An 18,557-nucleotide genomic window follows, 5' to 3' on the forward strand; every position below is an offset into this window, starting at 1 on the left:
TACAACCCAACAAACACTTTCGGAGATACCTATAGTGCACCTTTATAATCACCCAGTTACGTTGTGACATTTGGTACACCCAAAGCACTCCAACAGCATCCGGGAGTTGCACAATCTCATGCTTTAAGGAAAAGATACTCGACATTAGAAATGCTTTAGCATACGAATTACACGATCTTGTGCTATGCTTAGGATTGGGTCGTGTCCATCACATCATTCTCCTAATGATGTGATCCTGTTATCAATTACATCCAATGTCCATGAGCAGGAAACCATGACCATCTACTGATGAATGAGCTAGCCAACTAGAGGCTCACTAGGGACATGTTGTGGTTTATTTATTCACACATGTATTATGGTTTCCCGTTAATACAGTTATAGCATGAATAATAGACAATTATCATAAACAAGGAAATATAATAATAACGAATTTATTATTGCCTCTAGGGCATATTTCCAACCGTCTCCCACTTTCACTAGAGTCAATAATCTAGTTCATATGTGATTGCAATGAGGTTCTGGGGTTCGATCATGTCTTGCTTGTGAGAGAGGTTTATTAGTCAACGGGTCTGAACCTTTCAGATCCGTGTGTGCTTTAAAAATATCTATGTCATTCTATAGATGCTGCTACCATGCACCATTTGGAACTATTCCAAATGACTGCTCCACTATATGAATCCGATTTACTACTTAGAGTTACCCAGATTAGTGACAACGCTTGCATCGTCGTAAGCCTTTACGACGAACTACTTTTACCACCTCCATAATCGATAAATATTCCTTGGTCCACTAGTTACTAAGGATAACTTTGACTGTTGTCCAGTGATCCATTCCTGGATCACTCTTGTACCCCTTGACTGACTCATGGCAAGGCACACTTCAGGTGTGGTACATAACATGGCATACTATAGAGCCTACGGCTAATGCATAGGGGACGACCTTCGTCCTTTCTCCTTCTTCTGCCGAGGTTGGGCTTTTGAGTCATACTCAAATTCACACCTTACAACATAGCCAAGAACTCCTTCTTTGCTGATCTATTTTGAACTTCTTCAAAAACTTGTCAAGGTATGCATGCCGTTTGAAAGTTCTATTAGGCACTTTGATCTATCTCCATAGATCTTGATGCTCATATGTTCAAGTAGCTTAATCCAGGTTTTCCTTTGAAAAACTCCTTTCAAACAACCCTTTATGCTTTCCAGAAATCCTACATTATTCCTGATCAACAATATGTCAACCACATATACTCATTAGAAATTCTATAGTGCTCTACTCACTTCTTTCGAAATACAAGTTTCTCATAAACTTTGTATAAAACCAAAATCTTTTATCATCTCATCAAAGCATATATTCCAACTCTGAGATGCTTGCTCCAGTCCTTAGAAGGATCCCTGGAGCTTTGCATACTTGTAAGCTTCCTTTAGGATCGACAAAACCTTCTGGTTGTATCAGATAAAAACTTTCCTCAAGGAAACCGTCGAGGAAAAAACATTTTGACATCCTATCTGCAAGATTTCATAAATGATGCAACAACTGCTAACATAATTCCAACAGACTTTCAGCATCGCTATGAGTGAAAAAGTTTTCATCATAGTCAACTCTTTGAACTTGTCGGAAACATCTTTGCGATAAGTTGAGCTTTCTTAATGGTGACTTTTCACCATTATCATCTGTCTTCCTTTTAAAGATCCATGTGTAGTTAACAGTCTTATGACCATTAAGTAGTTCTTCCAAAGTCTATACTTTGTTTTCATACATGGATCCTCTCTCGGATTTGATGGCCTCCAGCCATTTGTCAGAATCCGGGCCCACCATTTCTTCTCCATAGCTCATAGATTCATTGTTGTCTAGCAACATGACCTCCAAGACAAGATTACCGTACCACTGTGGAGTAGTACGCGTCCTTGTCGACCTACGACGTTTGGTAGTGACTTGATCCGAAGCTTCATGATCACTATCATCGGCTTCCACTTCAATTGGTGTAGGCGCCACAGGAACAACTTCCTGCACCCTCTTACACACAGGTTGAAGTGATGGTTCAATAACCTCATCAAGTTTCCACCATCCTCCCACTCAATTCTTTCGAGTGAAACTGTTCCTCGAGAAAGGACTCACATCTAGAAACAAAGACTTTGCTTCCGTATCTGAGATAGGAGGTATACCCAACTATTTTTGGGTGTCCTATAAAGATGCATTTATCCGCTTATCAGGCTGAAACTCTTTCACATAAGCATCGCAACCCCAAACTTTTAAGAAACGACTTCTTAGGTTTCTCTAAACCATAGTTCACATGGTGTCATCTCAACGAAATTATGTGGTGCCCTATTTAAAGTGAATGTAGTTGTTTCTAATGCCTAACACATAACGATAGTGGTAATTTGATAAGAGACATTATAGTATGCACCATATCTAATAGGGCACGACTATGACATACGACACACCATCAGACTATGGTGTTCCAGGTGGCAAGAGTTGTGAAACAATTTTCACGTGAAACATCTTTCACATTGTCTTAATTGTTTACTAAACTCGCAACTCAGATATATATGTTTACCTCCACGATCACATCGTAGACATATTATCGTCTTGTCACGATGATCTTCAACTTCACTCTGAAATGACTTGAACCTTTCTATAATTCAGACTTGTGTTTCATCAAGTAAATATACTAGCATCTACTCAAATCATTTGTGAAGTAAGAACATAATGATATCCAAATCGTGCTTCAGTGCTCATTGGACTGCACACATCAAAATGTATTACTTCCAACAAGTTACTTTCTTGTTCCAATTCACTCGAAAACGAGGTCTTCGGTCATCTTGCCCATGTGGTATGATTTGCATGTCTCAAGTGATTCGAAATCAAGTGAGTCCAAATGATCCATCTGCATGGAGTTTCTTCATGCCTTTATACCAATAGACATGGTTCGCATGTCTCAAACTTCTCAAAAACGAGTTAGTCCAAAGATCCATCACCATGGAGGTTCTTCATGCGTCTTATACCAATATGACTCAAATGGTAGTGCCACAAGTAAATGGTACTATCATTACTACTTTATATCTTTTGGCATCAATATTATGAACAGGTGTATCACTACGATCGATATTCAATAAACCATTCATTTTAGGTGAAGACCATTGAAGGTATTATTGAAGTAAATAGAATAACCATTATTCTATTTAAATGAATAACCATATTGCAATAAACATAATCCAATCAAGTTCATGCTCAACGCAAACACAAAATAACCATTGTTTAGGTTTAACACTAATCCCGATGGTAGAGGGAGCATGCGATGTTTGATCACATTAACCTTGGAAACACTTCCAACACACACATCATTACCTCGCCTTTAGCTAGTTCCGTTTATTCCATAGCTTTTATTTTGAGTTACCAACACTTAGCAAGTGAACCGGTATCTAATACCCTGGTGCTACTAGGAGTACTAGTAAAGTACACATCAATATCATGTATATCCAATATACTTTTCTCGACAATGCCACCCTTCTCATCTACCAAGTATCTAGGGTAGTCCCTCTTCAGAGATATTTCCCCTCATTAAAGAAGCACTTAGTCCCGGATTTGGGTTCAACCTTGGGTCTCTTCATTAGAGAAGCAACTGGTTTGCTGTTTAATGAAGTATCCCTACATACACTTGCCCTTCTTGAAACTAGCGGTTTTACAAACCATCAACAATTGATGCTCCTTTTTGATTTCTTCTTTCGTGGTGTCAAACATTGTGAATAGCTCAAGGATCATCATATCTATCCGTGATATGTTATAGTTCATCACGAAGCACTAGCAGCTTGGTGGCTGTGACATTGGAGAAATATCACTATCTCATGTGGAAGATCAAACTCCCACTCGATTCAAGTGATTGTAGAACTCAGATAATCTCAGCACATGCTAACCAATTGAGCTTTTCTCCTTACATTGTAGACAAAGAATCTTGTCGGAGGTCCCATACCTCTCAACAAGGACAGGAGCATGAAATACCAATATCATCTCTTGGAACATCTCGTATGTCCCACGACATTCGAAATGTCTTTAGCACCTTAATTCTAAGGTGTTTAAGCATTATGCACTGAACTATCATGTAGTCATCAAAAATGTGTATGTCAGATGTTCGCAACATCCACACACGATGTTCGGGGTTCAGCACACCGAGCGGTGCATTAAGGACATAAGCCTTCTGTGCAGCAATGAGGACAATCCTCAGTTAATGGACCTAGCCCGCATAATTCCTCCTATCAACTTTGAACTAAATTTTCTCTAGGGTCATATCTAAAATAGTAGAGCTACAACGCAATCTACAACATGATTTGCAAAGACCTTTTTGTTGGGTAACGTAGCATAAATTCAAAATTTTCCTATGCCATATTCAGATCTTCCTATGGAGAGACCAGCAATGAGAAAGGGGAGAGTGCATATTCATACCTTTGAAGATCGCTAAGAGGAAGCGTTGCTAGAACGCGGTTGATGGAGTCGTACTCGTGGCGATTCAAATCGGTGTGATTTCGATCTAGTGCCGAATCACGGCACCTCCGCGTTTAACACACGTGCAGCCGGTGACGTCTCCCGCACCTTGATCCAGAAAGGAGGAGGGAGTGGTTGGGGAAGATCTCCGGCAGTACGACGGCATGGTGTCAATGAAGAGACGAGGTCTCCAGGCAGGGCTTCGCCAAGCACCGTGGGAGAGGAGGAAGAAGAGAGACAGGGCTGCGCCGAGAGAGATGGAAAACCGTGTGTCAAACAGCCCCAAAACCCTCTCTATATATAGGAGGAGGGGAGGGGGGTGTGCCACCCCTAGGGTTCCCACCCTAGGTGGTGCGGCAGCCCAGATGGGAGAGGGGGCGGCGGACAGGGCAGGGAGGGGGGGGCGCACCCCTAGGTGGGCCATAGGCCCACCAGCGCCTAGGGTTTCCCCTCCCTCCCTCTTTGGTGCGCATGGGCTGGGTGTGGGGGGCACACAAGCCCACCTAGGGGCTGGTTTCCTCCCGCACTTGGCCACGTAGCCCTCCGGGGCTTGTGGCCCCTCCAGGTGGGCCTCCGAAACCCTTCTGGTGGTCCCGGCACTTTGCCGGTGGTGCCCGAAACATTTCCGGCGTCCAAACCCATCCATCCTATATATCAATCTTTACCGCCGGACCATTCCGGACCTCCTCGTGACATCCGGGATCTCCAAACAACCTTCGGTAACCTCGTATAACAATTCCCTATAACCCTAGCGTCATCGAACCTTAAGTGTGTAGACCCTACGGGTACGGGAATCATGCACACATGACCGAGACATTCTCTGGCCAATAACCATCAGCGGGATCTGGATACCCATGGTGGCTCCCACATGTTCCATGATGATCTCATCGGATGAAGCACGATGTCAAGGATTCAATTAATCCCGTATACATTTCCCTTTGTCTGTCGGTATAGAACTTGCCCGAGATTCAATATTCGGTATACCTATACCTTGTTCAATCTCGTTACCAGTAAGTCTCTTTACTCATTCCGTAGCACATCATCCTATGACTAACTCCTTAGTCACATTGAGATCATGATGATGTTCTACCGAGTGGGCCCAGAGATACCTCTCCGTCACACGGAGTGACAAATCCCGATCTCGATTCGTACCAACCCAACAGACACTTTCAGAGGTACCCGTAGTGCACCTTTATAGTCACCCAGTTACGTTGTGACGTTTGATACACCCAAAGGACTCCTACGGTATCCGGGAGTTGCACAATCTCACGGTCAATGGAAAAGACACTTGACATTAGAAAAGCTTTATCATACAAACAATACGATCTAGTGTTATGCTTAGGATTGGGTCTTGTCCATCACATCATTCTCCCAATGATGTGATCCCGTTATCAATGACATCTAATGTCCATGATCAGGAAACCATGATCATCTATTGATCAACGAGCTAGCTAACTAGAGGCTTGCTAGGGACACATTGTGATCTATTTATTCACACATGAATTACTGTTTCGTGTTAATACAATTATAGCATGAACAATAGATGATTATCATGAACAAGGAAATATGATAATAACCATTTTATTTTTGCCTCTAGGCCATATTTCCAACACTTTTGACTATGATCATGATAATTAAGTTCATCTAATCAAATTATTCAATGAACGCCCACTCACATAAACATCCCTCTTGTCATCCAAGTGATACATGACCCACGTCGACTACGCCGTGTCCGATTATCACGTGAGATAGACTAGTCATCAATGGTGAACATATCCATGTTGATTGTATCCACCATACGACTCATGTTTGACCTTTTGGTTTCCCGTGTTCCGAGGCCATGTCTCTACATGCTAGGCTCGTCAAGTCAACCAAAGTGTTTTGCGTGTGTAAATCTGGCTTACAACCGTTGTATGTGAACGTTAGAATCTATCACACCCGATCATCACGTGGTTCTTCGAAACAATGATCCTTCACAACGGTGCACACTTAGGGGGGACACTTTTCTTGAAATTTTAGAGAGGGATCATCTTATCTACGCATAGAACTTGGCTCGGATCCCACTTTTGGGTAACGTGGTAGTAATTCAAAATTTTCCTACGTCACACAAGGATCTATTTAGGAGAAACCAGCAACGAGCAAAGGGGTAGAGCATCTTCATATCGTTGAAGATCTCATAGCGGAAGGCTTGATATGAACACGGTCGATGGAGTCATACTCGTGGCGATTCAAATCGCGGAAGATCCAATCCGAACACCGAACGCATGGTGTCTCCGCGTTAAACACACCTACAGCCCGGGGACGTCTCCTCCTTCTTGATCAAGCAAGGAGGGAGGAGAAGTTGAGGGAGAACTCTGGCAGCATGACGGCGTGGTGGCGGTGGAGTCTGTGGCTCTCCGGCGGGGCTTCGTCAAGCACCGCGGAGGAGGAGAAAGAGGTGGAGAGGTAGGGATCCATAGGTGATCAAACCAGGTGTGTGCAGCCCTAGAAATCCTCCACTATATGTAGGAGGGAGGGAGAGGGTGTGCACCACCCCTAGGGAAACCCTAGGAGGTGCAGCAAGCCTAGGAGGAGGAGGGGGCGGCGGCCTAGGTGGGTGGCTTGCCACCCAAGGCAGCCCCCACGCTAGGGTTTTAGCCTCCCTTGCGCCTTGGTCCTCCTCCTCTTGGCGCACCAGGCCACCACGGGCTGGTTCCTCTCCCCTTTCAGCCCATGTGGCCCTCCGGGACAAGTGGACCCTCCCAGTGGACCCTCGGTACCCTTTCGGTGGTCCCGGTATAATACCGATAAACCCCAGAAATATGCTGGTGACCGAAACTGGACTTCCCATATATAAATCTTTACCTCCGGACCATTCCGGAACTCCTTGTGTCGTCCAGGATCTCATCCAGCACTCCAAACAACCTTCGGTAACCACATATATGATTCCCATAACAACTCTAGCTTCACCGAACCTTAAGTGTGTAGACCCTACGGGTTCGGGAAACATGCAGACATGACCGAGACAACTCTCCGGCTAATAACCAACAGCGGGGTCTGGATATCCATGTTGGCTCCCACATGTTCCACGATGATCTCATCGGATGAATTACGATGTCGAGGATTGACTCAATCCCGTATGCAATTCCCTTTGTCTACCGGTACGACACTTGCCCGAGATTCGATCGTTGGTATCCTTATACCTTGTTCAATCTCGTTACCGGCAAGTCACTTTACTCGTTCCGTAACACATCATCCCATGGCTAACTCCTTAGTCACATTAAGCTCATTATGATGATGCATTACCTTGTGGGCCCAGAGACACCTCTCCGTCACACGGAGTGACAAATCCGTGTCTTTATTCGTACAACCCAACAAACACTTTCGGAGATACCTATAGTGCACCTTTATAATCACCCAGTTACGTTGTGACGTTTGGTACACCCAAAGCACTCCTACGGCATCCGGGAGTTGCACAATCTCATGGTCTAAGGAAATGATACTCAACATTAGAACAACTTTAGCAAACGAACTACACGATCTTGTGCTATGCTTAGGATTGGGTCTTGTCCATCACATAATTCTCCTAATGATTTGATCCCGTTATCAATGACATCCAAAGTCCATGAGGAGGAAACTATGACCATCTATTGATCAACGAGCTAGCCAACTAGAGGCTCACTAGGGACTTGTTGTGGTCTATGTATTCACACATGTATTATAGTTTCCCATTAATACAATTATAGCATGAATAATAGACAAATATCATAAACAAGGAAATATAATAATAACAACCAATTTATTATTGCCTCTAGGGCATATTTCCAACACCCGATTATAGTCCTATAAATTCATATTCCCCGAGAAAAAATAGGAGAGAAGTTTTCAGCACGTTGTACAAGACGAAGCCGCCGCCACCTCTTGTTCTTCCTCCGGAGGGCTGATCTGGAGTCCGTTTGGGGCTCCGGAGAGGGGGATTCGTCGTCGTCATCATCACCAACCCTTACCCATCATTACCAACATAATGCTCACCACTCAGAGTGAGTAATTCCTGTGCAGGCTTGCTGGACAGCGATGGGTTTGGATGAGATTGATCATGTAATCGAGTTAAGTTTGATAGGGATTGATCCCTAGTATCCTCTATGTTCTGAGATTGATGTTACTATGACTTTGCTATGCTTAATTCTTGTCACTAGGGCCCGAGTTCCATGATTTCATGTGTGAACCTATTATGTTTTCATGAATATGAGAGAGACTTGGATCCTATCTTGCAAGTTATAGTTACCTATTACGTGTCGTGATCTGCATTATCCCAAGGTGACAATAATTGGGATTCTTTCCACTGATTACCGTAGTTTGAGGGTTTCATGTATTCACTATGTGTTAATGCTTTGTTCTAATTCTCTATTAAAAGTAGGACTTAATATACTTAAGTTTCCAATAGGACCCCGCTGCCACGGGAGGGTAGGACAAAAAATGTCATGCAAATTCTTATCGCAGGCACGTATGACTATATATAGAATACATGACTACATTATATTGATGAATTCGAGCTAGTTCTGTGTCACCCTAGTGTGTAATTGTTATATGATCAATGTCATCTAAATCATTATTCACTACTGATCCACGTGCCTACGCGTTACATATGCTGAATTTTGCTAAGTTAGTACTGTTGCTTCTGCTATCACACGTGCTACTAAATTGTTACCATTACTACTCTTAGTAATATTGTTGCTATTGTTGTTACTCTCACTGCTATCACTTGTTGTGCTACTAAATACTTGATGTAGAAAGATATCCCAGGTGCGGTTGAATTGACAACTCAACTATTATGGCTAGTAAATATCCATTGAATCCTCTTGCGTCGAACCAATACAGTAGGGTGAAATACTACCCGTGAAGACTGTCACGATCCCCTATACTTGTGGGTTATCGGCCGATTCATCCCAGAATACCGCCGAATCTTGATAATACTACGAGGTAAGAAATCTTAGCATCAACACCCACAAACAATTTGTGTTCTATCGTGCATATGATCTACGGATAGACCTAGCTCATGATGGCACTGTTGGGGAATGTTGCATGGGAAACAAAAAAATTCCTATGGAACACCAAAGATCTATTCTACGGAGATGCTAGAAATGAGAAGGAGAGGTGACTACATACCCTTGTATAGCAAAACCGTTAACTATCTAGAGATCGTGGTTGGCGTAGTCGTACTCATGTCGTGATCCAATCCTATCCAAGCACCGCACATGCAGCACCTCTGAGTTTAGCACACGTCTGGCTCGGTGACGTATCCTCCTTCTTGATCCAACAAGAGAGGGATAATACGTAGATGAGATCTGAACCAACACGACGGTGTGGTGGTGGTGGTGGTAGCAGAATTCCGACACGGATTCGCCAAGCGCGTATCGGAGAAACATGGGAGGAGTTGGGAGAGCCAATGACCAAGGGTGAAGGGTTGGCTGCCCCCATGCACCAACCACATCTATATATAGTCTAGATGGAAGGGGAGGGCATCCAAAACCCTTCTAGGGCCGGCCACGAGTGTGAAAACCTTTCAAACATGAAGATAACATCTCATCTCTAGATTCAACCCTTTAAATTTAGATATAAGGTCTTATATCTAGATTTATACGACATGTGGCCCAACTCCTTGGTCCAGGTGGGCCCTTCCCGCGTCGTTCGGCCCCATGGTAGAACCACCCGAACCTTCTCGAACATTCCTGATATTCTACCAAAAAGTACCGAACTTTTCCGAAACCCTGAATATGACTTCCCTTATATAAATCTTTACCTCCAAACTATTTTTGAACTCCTTGTGATGTCCCAGTTCCCATCCAGGACACCGAACAACTTTTGAAATTTCCACTATTAATATGTCAACATTACCCAAGTGCTACCAAACGTTTAGTATGCGATCCTACGGGTTCGAGAATCATGTAGACATGACCGAGACACCTCTATGGTCAATAACCAATAGCGGGATCTAGATGCCCATACTGGTTCCTACATATTCCACGAAGATCTTCATCAGTTGAACCATGATGTCAAGGATTCAGTTAATCCCGTATGCAATTCCCTTTGTCTAGGGATAGGTTACTTGCCCGAGATTCGATCATCGGTATCTCATACGCGGTTCAATCTCGTTATCAGTAAGTCTCTTTACTCGTTCTGTAATACAAGATCTTATGAATAACTCCTTACTTACATTGCTTCCAAGCTTCTTGTCATGTTTTATTACCTAGAGGGCCCAGAGAAACCTCTCTGTCACACGGAGTAACAAATCCCAGTCTTGATCCATGCCAACCCAACAAACACCCCCAAAGATACATGTAGAGTATCTTTATGATCACCTAGTTACAAAGTGACGTTTGATACATATAAGACATTCGTCCGGTGTCAGAGAGTTGCATGATCTCAATGTCTTAGGAATAGATGCTTGACATGAACAAAACTGTAGCAACAAAAACTAAGTGATACAATCAAATGATATGCTTACGGCCGGGTCTTGTCCATCACATCATTCTCCTAAAGATGTGATCCCATTATCAAATGAAAACTCATGTCTATGGTTAGGAAATCTTAACCATCTTTGATCAACGAGCTAGTCTAGTAGAGGATCACTAGGGACACGGCGTTGCTTATATATCCACATGTGTATTTAAGTTTCTGGTCAATACAATTCTAGCATGGATAATAAACCATTATCATGAAAAAGGAAATATGATAATAAACACTTTATTATTGCCTCTAGGGCATATTTCCAACAGCCACATGTGTTTGTGTTTTTCATTAGAGTGCACTTAGGTTCAACAACATTCAAAATAAAAAGGAGGTTGTATTACTACTTCAAACCTGTCGTCGGGATTGTTTGCAAACCTGGTGAAACGCTCGCAAGGCCTTGTGGCCAAGAAGTAGTGGAAGACAAGCATGCGATGGCCCATGCACAACTGGGCGACGACAATCTTCTGATCATATCCGACATGATAGCAGGTGTACTTGAGGTCGAAGCCGACCACTTTGTACTTGTCATCCTTAGCAAGCAGCCATTCCATAGTGTTGATGGAGTTCTCCACCACGACCAGGTCATTGGTGTACACCATCAAGAGGTCCAACTTCTTGATGTGGGTGTCCACTTTGACAATAATAGCGAACTGCCACTCGGCGCCATCAACCACTATTGGATTCACGCACGAAGGTTGAAGCGATGAAGAGATGTGCATCCTCTCTCTATTTGTCATCGAGGGTGTGCTTTTTCTGTTTTGTGGCATGATCAAAAGGTGGAAGAGATGACGGTAAATGGCCGTGGGAATAAATGTGTGGGCGTCGGGTGGACTGGAAATTTCGCAGGTCCGCATAGTAGTTTTTGCAGCATTTAACCGCATGCTGGCACATGTACAAATACATGGTGGCGTCAGATGCGGCGCAACCGCATGCATATGACACCCCAAACATACGTGGTTGTTCGTGCATGGAGGGAAGTAGGCAGAGCGTGCGCACACGGACGAGAGTAGAGCACGATGCGTCCGCCTCAACCGCCTCATGTGTAGAGCGGTTTGCGACGGTGCGTAAGACGACCGTTTGATATGTAATAAAACACAAAAAGGTTTTATTATTAACCGTTTATGTACTTGTCATTTCTCCTTCCTCTGTACCGTTTTTTCACTGTGTTGCTGCCGGAGGATTCCAGTGCATGCTTCGGGATCAGGCAGGCATTTCTTTTGGCCTTCTTGTTCCCGCGCAACCGCGCAGGTTCCTCCGCAAGCTTCTCGCCCGGCTCGCCGAAATCCCCCAAACCCCCAATGCTTGGACACGTGCTTATAAAGCCTCACGACCGGCGACTCCACCTCACATTCATACCCTCCCTACTTGTAGCTTCTCTATTTGCATCTCCCCCAAATTGCCAGTGGTCACTAGTGGAGAAATGGCTAGCCACAACATACGTTGATGGCACCCAATTTGACACGGCACCAGCAGTATTTTTCTCAAATAGCGATGGCATTGGGCGAATTGGTACGCCTGCTTTGTGTAGTTAGTGTTAGCAGGGATTTAAAGGGGAATGCCACCAAAATGTGGGCCGAGCTTAGCTGACCATTCAGAATATATTGCTAACATCGTACATGCTGCGACGCCAGAGATATATTATATAGTGTTGTCTTCTGTTATTTTTTGAACCCGTCACTAAGTTTGGGTTATATAAGCCAGTGTTGGGTTCTCAAAATACATTCACTTCCAATTCTTCTCCCTAACTAGTTATAGGTCCTCCTAGTTATGGATCCATCTTGGCAAAGCGTGTCGAAAGTTTGGGACGTCGCCGCACTGGCCGAGCTCCCGTCTGACCTTGTTGGCTACGCCATGAGCACCCCACAGCCAATGCAGTCGGCCCTTTTCGATGAATCATCCTGTTGTAGCAGCGCGACTTCCGTTCATTTCGGTAGCTACACCACCAACGTCAAATATACCGACCCTATGCCGCTTTGTGGCTGTTGATTCCCTGTTGATAAGCATATGTCGCACACAGAATGGAATCCAGAGAGATAAACTTCTACATGTGCGTCAACCGTGGAAAGATATATGACCAAAAATACATCTTGATCTATTTTCACATAGTTTGCACAATTCAATTCCTCTAGTGTCGCTCACATAAATATGTATATATATATTGTGATCCACAGAAAGCAGAGGGAAAATATTGCTTCACATGGATATCGGTTGATCTCGTCCAGAAGTACGTACGCGAGTTGCTCGATTACTCCATTGGACCACCAAGACAAAAGATAGATAAGATGCAACTCAAGAATGATGTGATGTGAGGCCAACTAAAGAAATTCAAGATGTTTCAATATGCACTTTTAGTCGGTTGCATGCTTGGCCTATTTCTGGCAGCTCTATCGACGGCAATATTTCTTCTCTTGGCCGTCATCATAGTGATGATGTTATTAGTCTAGATTTAGTAGTAAATTATATTTTTTATTGTTAATTATCCTTATGTAATGTATATGTGTAAGTTGACCAGATTAATTAATGAAATCTATGTTGTTCTCATCTATATGTATTATTTTTAAACTTTTGTTTTAATTATGCATATATATATTCACAAAAAATGAAACAAATCATAATAATGAAATAAATAATGCAACAAATAATAAAGTACAATAAAATACATACAAAATGGAGTTGACCACGTGGGCCAACGCTACCGAACACAACACCGCTTGTCAAATCCAACCACCCATATACACACCCGAACTATTCCGCACCCAAACATCCTCAAATCAATCCCCAATCACCCGACTCCGCACCCGCCTACAATGACCAAGGCCCCGCCTGCCATCGCCATCTCCGACTCCACACCGCCGTCGTCTCCGTCTTCACATCCACCGCCGCCGTCGCCGTCTCCGCGCCTCCTCCACCGCCGCGTCAAGGACCCACCAACCCCTCGCCTCCATCATTGCTATCATCTCCATCGCCGTCTTCTCGGCCGTTGTGCCCTTGCCATGGTCTTTGTTGCCGTCTTCTCCACCGCTGCCGTCAAGGACCCGCTAGCCCCGTCATCTCCATCACCGGTGAGTAATTTGAAGTGCCGAATTTACTGTAGCTACGTACGTAGTGTGAATATTTAGGGTAGTTGTATAGTGTAGATTTTAGTGTAGTTTTGTAGTTTTAGATTTTAGTGTATAGTTCTGTTGTGCACATTTGTGGTGTAATTTCAGTTTTAGATTTTAGGGTAGTTGTGTAATGTAGTTTTTTAGGGTAATTGTAGGTTGATACGTCTCCAACGTATCTATAATTTTTGATGGTTCCATGATATTATCTTGTCGAATTCTGGATCTTTTGTATGCCTTTTATATTTTTTTTGGGACTAACTTCTTAACTCAGTGCCAAGTGCCAGTTCCTGTTTTTTCCGTGTTTTTGACCCTTTTGAGAGGAGGATTTTAAACGGTGTCCAAATGGAATAAAACTTCCGAAAAGATTTTTTCTAGAACAGAAGATACGCACGAGACGTGAGAACCAAGGCAGGGGCCAAAAGGGGACCCCACAAGCCCCCTAGACGCGGCCAGGGGGCCCGCGCCTAGCAGGCTTGTGGGCCCCGTGTGGCTCGTCTGCCCTACCTCTTCCGCCTATAAATTCCTGAAAATCCAAAACTGCGAGAGAGATCGACGTAAATACTTTTCCGCCGCCGCAAGCTTCTGTATCCGCAAGATCCCATCTGGGGCACGTTCTGGTGCCCTGCCGGAGGGGGGATTCGGATACGGAGGGCTTCTTCATCAACATCATGGCCTCTTCGATGATTTGTGAGTAATTCACCAAAGACCTTCGGGTCCATAGCTAGTAGCTAGATGGATTCTTCTCTATCTTGGATCTTCAATACAAAGTTCTTCATGATCTTCAGGGATATATATCCGATGTAATCTTCGTTTGCAGTGTGTTTGTCGAGATCCAATGAATTGTGGATTTATGATCAGATTATCTATGAATCTTATTTGAGTTTCTTCTGATCTCTTATATGCATGATTTCATATCCTTGTAATTCTCTTCGAGTTGTGGGTTTTGTTTGGCCAACTTGATCTATGATTCTTGCAATGCGAGAAGTGCTTGGTTTTGGGTTCATACCATGCGGTGACCTCACCCAGTGACAGAAGGGGTAGCGAGGCACGCATCATGTTGTTGCCATCAAGGGTAAAAAGATGGGGTTTACATCATTGGTTTGATTTTATCCCTCTACTTCATGTCATCTTGCCTAAGGCGTTACCTTGTTCATCATGAACTCAATACACTAGATGCATGCTGGATAGCGGTCGATGTGTGGAGTAATAGTAGTAGATGCAGAAAGTATCGGTCTACTTGTCTCGGACGTGATGCCTATATGTATGATCATTGCCTTAGATATCGTCATCACTTTGCGCGGTTCTATCAATTGCTCGACAGTAATTTGTTCACCCACCGTAATATTTGCTATTTTGAAAGAAGCCTCTAGTGAACACTATGGCCCCCGGGTCTACTTCACAACATATTTTCATCCTTACTCTTTTATTTTGTTGCACTTTCCGCCTTCAAATCTCACTTTGCAATCAATCTTGAATGGATTGACAACCCCTTTATAGCGTTGGGTGCAAGCTCGTTTGTGTTTGCGCAGGTACTCTGGACACTTGGCACGATTCTCCTACTGGATTGATACCTTGGTTCTCAAAACTGAGAGAAATACTTACTGCTCCTGTGCTGCATCACCCTTTCCTCTTCAAGGGAAAAACCAACGCAAGCTCAAGAGGCAGCAGAAGGATGTATGGCGCTGTTGTTGGGGAGGATCAAGTCAAGAACTCATCCTAGTAAGTGTCGCAAACTCATCTCTTGCATTTACTTTTTTGCCTCTCGTTTTCCTCTCCCCCACTTGTGAAAAACAAAAATTTACAAATTTTTTTGCCTTTTTCGTTTGCCTTTTCCGTTCACCCTTTTCTCTCGCTTGCTTTCTCTTCTTGTTTCCTTGCTGAAGTCACCATGACTGAAAACACCAAACTTTGTGACTTCTCGAATACTAATAATAATGATTTTATCAGTACTCCAATTGCTCCTGCCACTAGTGCGGAAACATACGAAATCAATGCTGCTTTGCTAAATCTTGTTATGAAAGAGCAATTCTCCGACCTTCCTAATGAAGATGCCACATCCCCTCTTAATACCTTCATTGAGCTTTGCGATATGCGAAAGAAGAAAGATGTGGATAATGATGTGATTAAATTGAAGCTTTTTCCGTTCTCGTTGCGAGATCGAGCAAAAAACTTGGTTTTCGTCTTTGCCCAAAAATAGTATTGAATCTTAGAACATGTGCAAAGATGCTTATATATCCAAGTATATTCCGCCGGCTAAGATCATCTCTCTCCGTAATGATATCATGAATTTTAAGCAACTTGATCATGAACATGTTGCACAATCTTGGGAGAGAATGAAACTGATGATTAGAAATTGTCCCGCTCATGGCTTGAGTCTTTGGATGATTATACAAATCTTCTACGTTGGTTTGAATTTCGCTTCTAGAAATATCTTGGACTCCGCCTTAGGTGGAACGTTCATGGATATCATATTAGGAGAAGCCACAAAACTCCTAGACAATATCATGATGAACTACTCTCAGTGGCACACTAAAAGGTCACCTACTAGTAAGAAGGTACACGCTATAGAAGAAATTAACTCGTTGAGCGCTAAGATGGATGAGTTAATGAAATTGGTCGCTAGTAAATGTGGTCCTTTAGATCCTAATGATATGCCCTTGTCTTCCTTGATTGAGAGTAGCAATGCGAGCTTGGACATTAATTTTATTGGTAGGAATAATTTTGGCAACAACAATGCTTTTAGAGGAAACTATGTTCCTAGGCATTTTCCTAGTAATCCCTCTAATAACTTTGGCAACTCCTACAACAATACTCATGGAAATTACAATAAATTACCCTCTGATGTAGAGAGTAATATCAAAGAGTTCATCAACTCGCAAAAGATTTTCAATACGTCCATAGAGGAAAAAGTACTCAAAATTGATGATTTGGCTAGGAGCATTGATAGAATGTCTAGTGATATTGATGCTTTGAAAGTTAGATGTGCTCCTCCCAAGATAAATATGGATGAAACTTTGAAAGCTATGCGTGTTTCCATGAGTGAGAGCAAAGAAAGAAACGCCCAAATTCGTGCTAGGCATGAATGGCTTAAAAAGGCGTGTTCTCGTGATAAGAATCACGAAGATCTTAAGTACTTGGTGTGACTCCCATTGAATCTTTGTTCTCTAGTGACAAACCTAATGATGATGGGGCTGGATATGAAACCACCTTGGTTGAAAAACGCCCCAATGATTCAGAGTCCATCTATCTTGATGCTAAAAGCATTGAAAGTGGAGTAGAAGATATCAAAACTTTGAGTAGTAATGAAATTACTACTTTGGATTTCAAGGAATTCAATTATGATAGTTGCTCCTTGATTGAATGCATTTCCTTGATGCAATCCATGCTAAACTCTCCACACGCTTATAGCCAAAACAAGGCCTTTACCGATCATATCGTCGAAGCTATGATAAAATCTCTTGAAGAGAAACTTGAGTTGGAAGTTTCTATTCCTAGAAAGCTTCATGATGAGTGGGAACCTACTATCAAAATCGAAATCAAAAACTATGAATGCAATGCTTTGTGTGATTTAGGTGCTAGTGTTTCCGCGATTCCAAAGTCTTTATTTGATGTTCTAGGCTTTAATGAGATTGAGGAGTGTTCTCTTAATTTGCATCTTGCGGATTCTACTGTTAAGAAACCCATGGGAAGGATCAATGATGTTCTTATTATTGAAAATAGGAACTATGTACCCGTGGATTTCATTGTGCTTGATATTGATTGCAATCCTACATGCCCTATCATTCCTGGTAGACCTTTCCTAAGGACTATTAGTGCTATCATCGATATGAAGGAAGGGAATATTAGATTTCAATTTCCTTTAAAGAAGGACACTGAGAATTTTCCTAGAAATAAAATAAGATTGCCTTATGAATCCATGATGAGGGCTACTTATGGTATGAGCACCAAAGACGACGATACGTGATTCTGTCGCCTTATGCCTAGCTAAGGGCGTTAAACAATAGCGCTTGTTGGGAGGCAAACCAATGAATTTATCTTTTTCTTTCTGTTTTGTTGCGTCCACACCATCATAATTCTGTTATGATTGTGTTTTTTGTGTTTCTTTTTGTGTTTGAGCCAAGCAAAACCTTTATAACTAGTTTTGGTGATGGTTGTTAGATCCTGCTGGAAAAAGACATAAACTTTTCGCTCACGAAATTATTTTTCATTTTTATTCCGAAAGAGATTTTGATATGAATCGTTTTGCTGCTGGTTGATATGCCTTTTTCCCAGGCTGTCATAATGTTTCAGAATTTTTGAGGTACCAGAAGTATATGAAGTATACAGATTTCTACAGACTGGTCTTTTTTTGACAGATTCTGTTTTTGTTGTGTTGGTTGCTAATTTTGATGAAACTATGGATAGAATAGGGGGTACTAGCCATGGGAAAGTGAGAATAAAGTAACCTAACACCAATATAAATAGAAATCAAGATTGCTACAGTACCTAGAG

The sequence above is a fragment of the Hordeum vulgare genome, chromosome 4H (genome assembly GCF_904849725.1).
Source record: "Hordeum vulgare subsp. vulgare chromosome 4H, MorexV3_pseudomolecules_assembly, whole genome shotgun sequence".
Taxonomy (NCBI): Eukaryota; Viridiplantae; Streptophyta; class Magnoliopsida; order Poales; family Poaceae; genus Hordeum; species Hordeum vulgare.